Raw genomic sequence first — 10,000 nt, forward strand, 5'->3', positions numbered from 1 at the left:
ACTGAGACACATAGACACAGGGAGACACAGGGCTGTCTACATACTCCACTGATACACATAGACACAGGGAGACAAAGGGCTGTCTACATACTCCACTGAGACACATAGACACAGGGAGACACAGGGCTGTCTACATACTCCACTGAGACACATAGACACAGGGAGACACAGGGCTGTCTACATACTCCACTGAGACACATAGACACAGGGAGACAAAGGGCTGTCTACATACTCCACTGAGACATATAGATACGGGGACACAGAAGGCTGCCTCAGAGGATACATCTCTTTTGTGTCCCTGTAAGTACGTGTCGCAGTGATGGAGAAAAAAACCCAAAAAACAACAACACAATAACAAAAAACGTTAATGGTGTAGATAGATACATAACAATAAGAACAACGTGTTTCCTTGATTATTTCGTCAGTATGGCCGTTGTCTTCTTCTTCTTTTTCTTCTTCTTCTTCGTTTGTGGGCTGCAACTCCCACGTTCACTCGTTTATACGTAAGTGGGCTTTACGTGTATGACCGTTTTTAACCCGCCATGTAGGCAGCCATACTCCGCTTTCCTGGGTGTGCATGTTGTGTATGTTCTTGTTTCTATAACCCACCGAACGCTGACAAGGATTACAGGATCTTTAACGTGCGTATTTGATCTTCTGCTTGCGTATACACACGAAGGGGGTTCATGCACTGACAGGTCTGTACGTATGTTGACCTGGGAGATCGGAAAAATCTACACCCTTTCCCCACCAGGCGTCGTCACCGTGATTCGAACCCGGGACCCTCAGATTGAAAGTCCAACGCTTTAACCGTTCGGCTGTTTCTTCTTCTTCTTCTTGGTGACTGGTATATGCAATTATTGAAGACCAGGAACATGCAAGTGAAACTTTAAAAAATTTAATCATGCACATGACCGTACACTCATAAAACATTGAGCAATCCGTTTGATGCGTATGGGCTCCAGGGAGTGAAATGCAAACAAATAAGCGAACAAACAAAGCCCGTCTGCTTCAAATGTCTCCCAAGTATGTTTTACATGCACGGCCTTAAGCGTATGTCGTACGCGAATGTCTTCCACGTGTGCTAAACACGTATGTCTTACATGTACATCTAACATGTGTGTCATTCACGCATGTCTAACAGGTATGTCTTCCACGTGTATATTACACGTATGGCATTATTTGTGTTTGTATTATTAATGTATTATTCTTTTTATCACAATAGATTTCTCCGTGTAAAATTTGGGCTGCTCTTCCCAGGGAGAACGCGTCACTACAGTGACAGCGCCACCCATTTTTTGTTGTTGGGTTTTTTTTTTCCGGCCTGCAATTTTATTTGTTTTGTCTTTCACGTATGTCTCACAGGAATGCGTAACACGTGTGCCTAAGGCGTATGTCATTCACGTAGTCTAACATGTATGTCATTCATGTAATATAACATGTATGTCTTGCACGTATGTTTTGCACACATGACGTTATGCGTACATTTGGGAATAGCCTGTCCAAGATACCAATAGGATGATTCAGTTCATTACTTTAAAACCGATGTTCTGTTCGGTCAGCGTGCGTGCGCGCGCGTGTGAGAGGGAGAGAGGGAGAGGGAGAGAGTAAGTGCGTGTGTGTGTGTGTGTGTGTGTGTGTGTGTGTGTGTGTGTGTGTGTGTGTGTGTTGCTGTTGTTGCTGTTGTTGTTGTGTGATTTTCCTCGTCTTACCCACGCATGTATATGTATATATATAACTTTCGGTCACGGAAGTCAAAACGGCGGAAGGAGAGGACTGGGCTTCGCCTTCCCATGCTGAACTGAGCTCTAGGCACAATGAATATGAATTCATTCCTCCTTCGGCAGCAAAAAAAAAAAGCCTATGTGACACGTATCCCTGATGAATGTAAACAACAAAAGTGCCTCCAACAGTGAAAGACTGAAGAGAAGATGCTACACTTATGCGAGGTGGAGTTGGGAGTATATTAGATGATAGTTTTGACGTGAGAGAGAGAGAGTGAGAACGTCGCTGAATGCTCCTTGGGAGAACCCTGTGGACAGTATAGAGGTCACCAGGAGACATTCGAACGACTGAAGAATGTCTTCTGATTATGTGCAGCGAAGCCCGTCGGCGCTGTTTAGCTTCCAGGGGAAAAAAACCCGCAAGTTTTCAGCAAGTTTCGCGAAGCTATTGTGGACTTTTTATTTATTTATTTTATTTATTTATTTTCTTCTGATAAGGTATTGACTCAGAAAACTGTGCACAGAACTGTACTTCCAATAGCTTACTGTGACCTTTTTATATTTATTGCCGTCAGATATTGATATTAATATCTTCGCAAGATAGCCTCCCTCCCCTACCTCTTCCTTGTCTTCAGGTCCTACAGTTTTAGAGTTATGCATGCGTGTGAATGACTGGTGTGAAAGCGCTTAGATTTGTCTCTGCGCAAGATTCAGCGCTGTATAAACACTATTATTATTATTATTATTATTATTATTATTATTATTATTATTATTATTATTATTATTATTATTATTATTATTATCAAATCGGTTATCTTTGTTCAGAACTATATAGTAGCGCTAGGTTATACCGTTTTGTTTTGTTTGTTTTTTGTTTTTGTTTTTTTGTGTTTTTTTTTTGTGTGTTTTTTTGGTACAGAGTTATACTTCCAATAGATTAATGTGGACTTTTAGAAATTTCCGTTCGATATTCTGAACTCACTCATTTTTGCCCACAGCTATGATATATGTAATTCATCTTTGCCAACAACTATGGTATCTACACACACACACACACACACACACACAACATTGCACGTGCTGTGGTCGGTGTGACGATGCACTCAGTCTGCTGTCTCACATTGCACGTGCTGTCCGGTGTGACGATACACTAAGTCTGCTGTCTCACATTGCACGTGCTTTCCGGTGTGACGATGCACTCAGTCAGCTGTCCCACATTGCACGTGCTTTGGTCTGTGTGACGGTGCATTCAGTCCGCTGTCTCACATTGCACGTGCTTTGGTCTGTGTGACGGTGCATTCAGTCCGCTGTCTCACACTGCACGTGCTTTGGTCTGTGTGACGGTGCATTCAGTCCGCTGTCTCACACTGCACGTGCTTTGGTCTGTGTGACGGTGCATTCAGTCCGCTGTCTCACATTGCACGTGCTTTGGTCGGTGTGACAATGCACTCAGTCAGCTGTCCCACATTGCACGTGCTTTGGTCTGTGTGACGGTGCATTCAGTCTGCTGTCTCACACTGCACGTGCTGTCTGGTGTGACGATGCGCTCAGGATCGAATCTCATGCCCGCCAGAATTGTCTTTCCCTTCCAATAAACCTTGAGTAGTCGTCTGGTCGCTAGTCATTCGGAAAAAAAACAAACAAAAACAACAACAACAACTGATAAATGGAGGTGCCGTGTGCAGGTATAATACATGTTGTTACAAAAAAAAAGGGTGATACAATGCAAAACAAACAAAATACAGTAAATCAGGAACTGAGAACAACTCTATCAATAAAGTATAACAGGGAATGTTTTCTGCGGAACATTTCTTTCTTAGAAACTTCTTCTCTAAAATTAATGTCGTTTTCACGACAAACAATCTGATATCCGGACAAAATAGCCAAGGCGCATCCAAAGAAAATTCTGAGGCTGCAATCATCCCAGAAAATTGTTACTTTAACCCCGAACAACCCCAACCTTTATCTACTACCATGCCCAAAACCTCACTTCACCATATAAAGCTGAGAACTCAAAAAACCAGTGAGAGGAAGCTCCCATTGAATTAACTCTCTCCATACGAACGGCGAAAGAGACGACGTTGACAGCGTTTCACCCCAATTACCATCATCAAAATATTGCAAGCGGAAGGCTCTTATACTGAAGACGTGAATGTTGACAAAGAATACCACAATTCTGACGACGGAAGCTAAAGGTTGGGTCATTCAGACACCCACTGGACATCCGAGGGGTCTGTGTAGAGGAGAAGAGAGGACTGGCCGTACTGAGTGAGTTAAAGGAAATCTTTCTGGGTGGCTCTTCAGAAGGTTTGGCGTGTGTCCAAAGTAAAGTGGATAACCTAATTCTTGGAAAAATTCTGTAAAATGTTGATATGTAGCGCCTGTTTTAAAAATCAAATATATGACCTGTTCAGATGATTCACGATATGAATAGTAAATATGCGAACAACTGTTTGTGATTCACCTTTTTATTTTATTTTATTTATCATTATTTTATTTATTTATCTTTATTAAAAAAAAAAAAAAAAAAAAAAAAAAAAAATATATATATATATATATATATATATATATATATATATATATATATATATATATATATATATATATATATATATATATATATATTGTATATAACCCAGCGATTTATACGTTCTTTATATAGAATGTGCGTGTTGTCCGTGCGTGCATACGCGACAACTGTCATGTAATCAAAAATGCGTGAATACGCAACAGAATAAATGAATATCGAATTGTATGCCCTCACATCACCATGATATGTCATCATATGACCATTGGTGTTTGACAATTATCGTTATTCTGGGAATTACGTGGTTTCAGATCATTGTCAAATACCCTTAGTTTCAACGCGTTTGATTGCCGAGAAGATGGTTTCAACAACAACAACAACAACATATCACCACTATTAGTAAAGGCAAAAGCAGATACTGCTGCTGCAGCTGCTGTTACTGCTGCTGTTGCTACTGTTACTGCTGCTACTGTTGTTGTTACTATTACTACTGCTGCAGCTGCTTCTGCTTTTTGTTCCTGCTTCTACTACGACTACAACTTTTTTTTTCCACTGATAGTTACCATAACATTCATATGCACAATATTCACGCGGTGATCACACACACACAAAAAAAGAACGCTAGCAACAATCGACAGCAGAGGTCATAATTATGCTGGTGATGAGCATACGACAAATGCAATACAGCATCCTCCTGTTTAAGAACGGCAACTTTCATTATTGATCTGGTAATAACTTTTCACGTCACTGACGACTGAAGCGCAAGTGCTTTTTTGTGACATCCAGATGCTGCTCCACTATCCATACTGATAATGAGTTAGTAAAAGAAAAATATATATATTCGCAGACACACACACACACACAAGCGCAAGCGCGCGAACGCACGCACGCACGCACATACACACACACACAAACACACAAGCGAGAGAGAGAGAGAGAAAGAGAAAGTGAGAGAGAGAAAGAGAGACACAGAGAGAGAGAGGGAGATAGAAAGAAAGAATGGGAGAGACAGACGCTTTTCCAAATCGTTTTGAAAAACGAAAGGGTAAGCGTTGGTGAGAGAGAGAGACAGAGACAGAGAGAGACAAAGACAGACAGACAGACAGGCGGACAGACGGACAGACATAGAGACAGAGAGAGAAGAAGAAGAAGAGAGAGTGAGAGACAAACAGACAGACAGAGAAAGAACTTTGGAACAAAAGCATTGACAAAAAAGAGAATATTTCTGGCACAGGTTCTCCGAAAGATACATGTTGGATATACTTCTTGTAATTTCTAGCAAACTTCGACATCCTGATGTGGGGCAGACATACACCTCCAACTTCATGTTTTTTGGCGCAATAGCCGAAGGGTTAAGGCGTTGGACTTTCAATCTAACGGCCCCAGGTTCGGATCTCGGTAACGGAGTCTGGTGGGTAATGGGTGGATTTTTTTTTTCCGAATTCCCATGTCAACGTATGTGCAGACCTGCTTGTGTCTGAACCCCCTTCGTGTGTATGTGTGCATACGCATGCAGAAGATTAAGTACGCACGTTAACGATCCTGCGATCCATGTCAGTATTTGGTGGATTATGGAAACAATAACCTACCCAGCATGCACATCCCCGAAAACTGAGTATGGCTGCCTACATGAGGATGAATAAACAACACGTTCAGATACGTAAAACGTTACATATCTGTCCAAGTGTGTATGTGTGTGTGCCTGAAATCTGATTAAATGCAGAGGAAACACATAATACGTCAGTCAGCTCTACCCATGTGGACAGCATGTTGTGCAAATGACCCCGAGTTTGTAAAGCGCTCAGAGCTTGGAGGATAGGTGCTATATTAGTATCCCTGTCAATCAGTTTTGAACTCTGTGAAAGAGCATGCACATGATAAGTTCGGACAGGTTGGATCGATGACACAGCCCTTCTAAACTGCACTGCTGGTATCGAACGTGATGCAAGCATCATCGATGGAAGAGCCACAGCAGCCCATATATCACAGAACAACTTACAGTGTGAAACCTTTTGTTTTTAAACTCATCCCAAAGACCATTGCGGTTACTGAGAAAGGCAACAGGCAACTTCTTACAGACATGGTTCGTTCAGTGCTGCAAGAACACAGCCTTCTGCAAACAGGAAGTCCCTCACCATACTAAAGACGACGTTCATTAATTTTTGCATTCACGCAAGTTACCTTTGACATGGTTGAGACCTGAGGGTAAAGTTTAACATGATGGTGAAGTTATCTTCCCATTCAAAAACATGCGCAGTGCACTCAGGCAGCTAACCCATCATCTATAATTAAAACATCCCGGTGATTCCCTTTTGCGCGTGCTCTAAGTTTTATTTATCACCACACCACAGTTCAGAGCACTGTGGAGAGAGTTCGCAAAACACGTGCTATCCGCAAAGCACGCCTGTTTTCCCTCAACAGAAACAACGCTTCAAAAGGATCCACCGTATCTACCTCTGCATCGTGGGCAGTCACCCTTGGCAGGTAGTATAGTAAGTGTAAATTGCCTTCCCGTTTGTACACCCGCAGGCTCGCTCTTTGTGTTCCTGACTACGGATATTGCTTACCCTCGGGCAATTTGCTTTGCCTCTGGCAGATTACCCGCAGGTACACACTTACCCACAGGCACGATGGTCTCTTGAATATGGCCCCTGATGTCTCTGCACTGGGTAGCCGTGAGTGAATTTGGCGAGTATCAGTATCAGTAGCTCAAGGAGGCATCACTGCATTCGGTCAAATCCATATACACTACACCACCTCTGCCAAGCAGATGCCTGACCAGCATCGCAACCCAATGCACTTAGTCAGGCCTTGCGAAAAAAAATAAATAAAAAGATTGAAAAGGAAAAATAAAAATAAATAATAATAATAAAATAAATAAAGTAAAAAGTTAAAAAAAAAAAAAAGGGGGAAACAGTAGAATATAATGCCTCCTGAAGGACTGCTCCATCGCACGAGTGGCTGCTAGCTGACGAAACCATGCCCTTTATTAGAGTGAACAGAGAACGAACATCCAGCCCTGACCGCCAGAGTGCTGGTCCGTGACTAGCGGCTCCCAGCATCATCTTGCACCTGACACTGTCGCAACTCGCACCTTGCCTCAGGTTATGGGAAAAGATGATTAAAGAGAATGGAGTCTCTGACTCCTGGGACGAAAAAGGGGTAAATGGGAGCCGTGGTTCGCATATTTCCCTATGACATGGAAAAAGATGATTAAGTATGAATGGAGTCTCTGAATCCTGGGACGAAAAAGGGGTGAATGGAAAACATGGTTCACATATTGCCCGAGGACATGGGGAAAATATTTAAAGAAATTGGAGTCTCTGGCTCCTGGGGCGAAAACGATGGGTGAATTGAAGCTGTGGTGGGCTGCCTTGCAGCATATGACTCTCTGAATCCGTGGGAGCCGTGGTTCGCATATTTCCCTATGACATGGGGAATATGGTTAAGTAAGAATATGGAGTCTCTGAATCCTGGCACGAAAAGGGGTGAATGGACGCCATGGTTCGCACATCACCCCAGGACCTAGGGAAGATCATTAAAGAGAATGGAGTCTCTGGCTCCTGGGGCGAAAACGAAGGGTGAATTGAAGCCGTGGTGGGTTGCCTTACAGCATATGACTCCCTCCCCTCTTAGCCCAGCCAACCGCTGTTGCCAAGTAGGACACAGGCTGACACGGCACGGCCTGACACACGGCGGACCTGCAGGAGCCGCTGATATGGGTCATGGGACTCCTTCCCAACATAGCGTTTTATTGATTAATTAATTAAAATTAATTAATTCATTCATTTATTCATTCATTAATTCATTCATTTATTATTCATGTATTGATTTGTTTATTTTCCTATGTGTCTATTACTTTGCGTCTAATTTTCTTTCAACTAAAAGCCATGACCAGATTAAATCCTGCATGGGTAATCTAATTTGTGTGTATTTTTTGTTTATGGAGTGTGTGTGTGTGTGTGTGTGTGTGTGTGTGTGTGTGTGTGCGTGCGTGCGTGCGCGAAGATGAAGGGATGTGCAATGACCACCAAGACCCTATGGTGTTTCTTCCGACTGCTCTGTTTCCTGGGTCGCTTTCACTTCCTGCTGTGTGTTCTGTCTTGGCTTGCGTGCGCGCGCGCACCCCGCGCGCGCGCGCGCGCGCACACACACACACACACACACACACACACACACACACAGAGCAACAGCCTGATGTCCCTGCCCACCTGCCTTCTTTCATGGAGGCAGAAGCACCTCCGTGATCTCACGATGTTGAGAACAGCTCACAGGAAGGGCTGTGGAGAGACGGGGTGCTTGTGTCTTCAGAGAAGCCGTGTATCTCTCTGCCTGGTCTCGAGGCTGTTTGTTCTGTGGATCTTACGCTGCTGGTCAGGCATCTGCTTGGCAGATGTGGTGTAGCGTATATGGTTTTGTCCGAACGCAGTGACGCCTCCTTGAGCTACAAATACTGATACTGATACTGTGGATCATGAGGACAGGACACCCTTGTGTGAAATACGAAGAAATAAAATGCAAATGAGATGAAATCAAGAGTGCGATGGTAGCGTTTTGTGTCTTTCGACATATTTAGATAATGTGATGACTGTTGGTGAGAATTTTTATAGCGAATATGTCAAATGATTCTGTTCAAAATTATGTCTAATATTCCTGTTTAACTTAGTCACATTTAGTGGTGTGTGTGTGTGTGTGTGTGTGTGTGTGTGTGTGTGTGTGTGTGTGTGTGTGTGTGTGTGTGTGTGTGTGTGTGTGTGTGTGTGTGTGTGTGTGTGTGTTGTGTGTGTGTGCGTGTCACTGCACCTGATGCAATTTCTCTTTTTGACATAACCAAGTTATTCTTCTCTTGGAATCAGTGGTGACGATCCGTCTCACAGGTTCAGGTCTTCTGCACAGGCCGGGATTTTCAACTTCTTGAGAGGTGGGGTGGCCTGAATGATGATTATGATGATGATACGGATACTTATACAGCGCCTGTCTCCGGGGTCACACAGATCAAGCTCTAAGCACTTTACAAACACATAGTAACTACAGGACGAGATGTCTACATGTGTAGCGCCGACTGAGAGTTAACACTGGGCGCTCCCCATTCGTTTCCTGTGTCATTCAATGAGGTTTCGGTTACACACACACACACACACACACACACACACACACACACACACACACACACACACACACACACACACACACACACACAAACACACACACACACACACACACACGCACACACACACACAAATAACATTTTACGTGTGTGACCGTTTTGTTCATTTACCCCCACGCCTCCACCCCCACTCCCAACACCTCATTTTAGCAGGGGTAGGTAGGTAGTTTTCGTTCAGGGGTGTTCATACTGGGTATGTTCCTGTTTCTACAACCCACCGAACGTTGACATGGTTTACAGGATCTTTAACGTGCGTATCGGATCCTCTGCGTGTCAAACTATTCTGAAGTTTCGCGTGTATCATGTACAGAAGTGCATCTTAGAAAACCCACAACAACGAAAGGGTTGTCTCTGGTAAAACAAACAAACACAAAAAAGAAAGAAAAAAAAGACAAAAATCACACTGAGAACGAAAGAAACACAGTTGGAGACAAGAAAACAACAAGAAAAACAACAACATATGGATAGCGCTGTACTGTGTTGCTGCTTTCTCTCCGGGTAGAGCAGCCCGGATTCGAAACATAAAAAAAAAAAATGTGTTGTGACAAAAAGCAATACAGAACAACACAGTTTTCTCCAATA

Source organism: Babylonia areolata, chromosome 15 (assembly GCF_041734735.1).
Source record: "Babylonia areolata isolate BAREFJ2019XMU chromosome 15, ASM4173473v1, whole genome shotgun sequence".
In the NCBI taxonomy this organism is placed as follows: domain Eukaryota; kingdom Metazoa; phylum Mollusca; class Gastropoda; order Neogastropoda; family Buccinidae; genus Babylonia; species Babylonia areolata.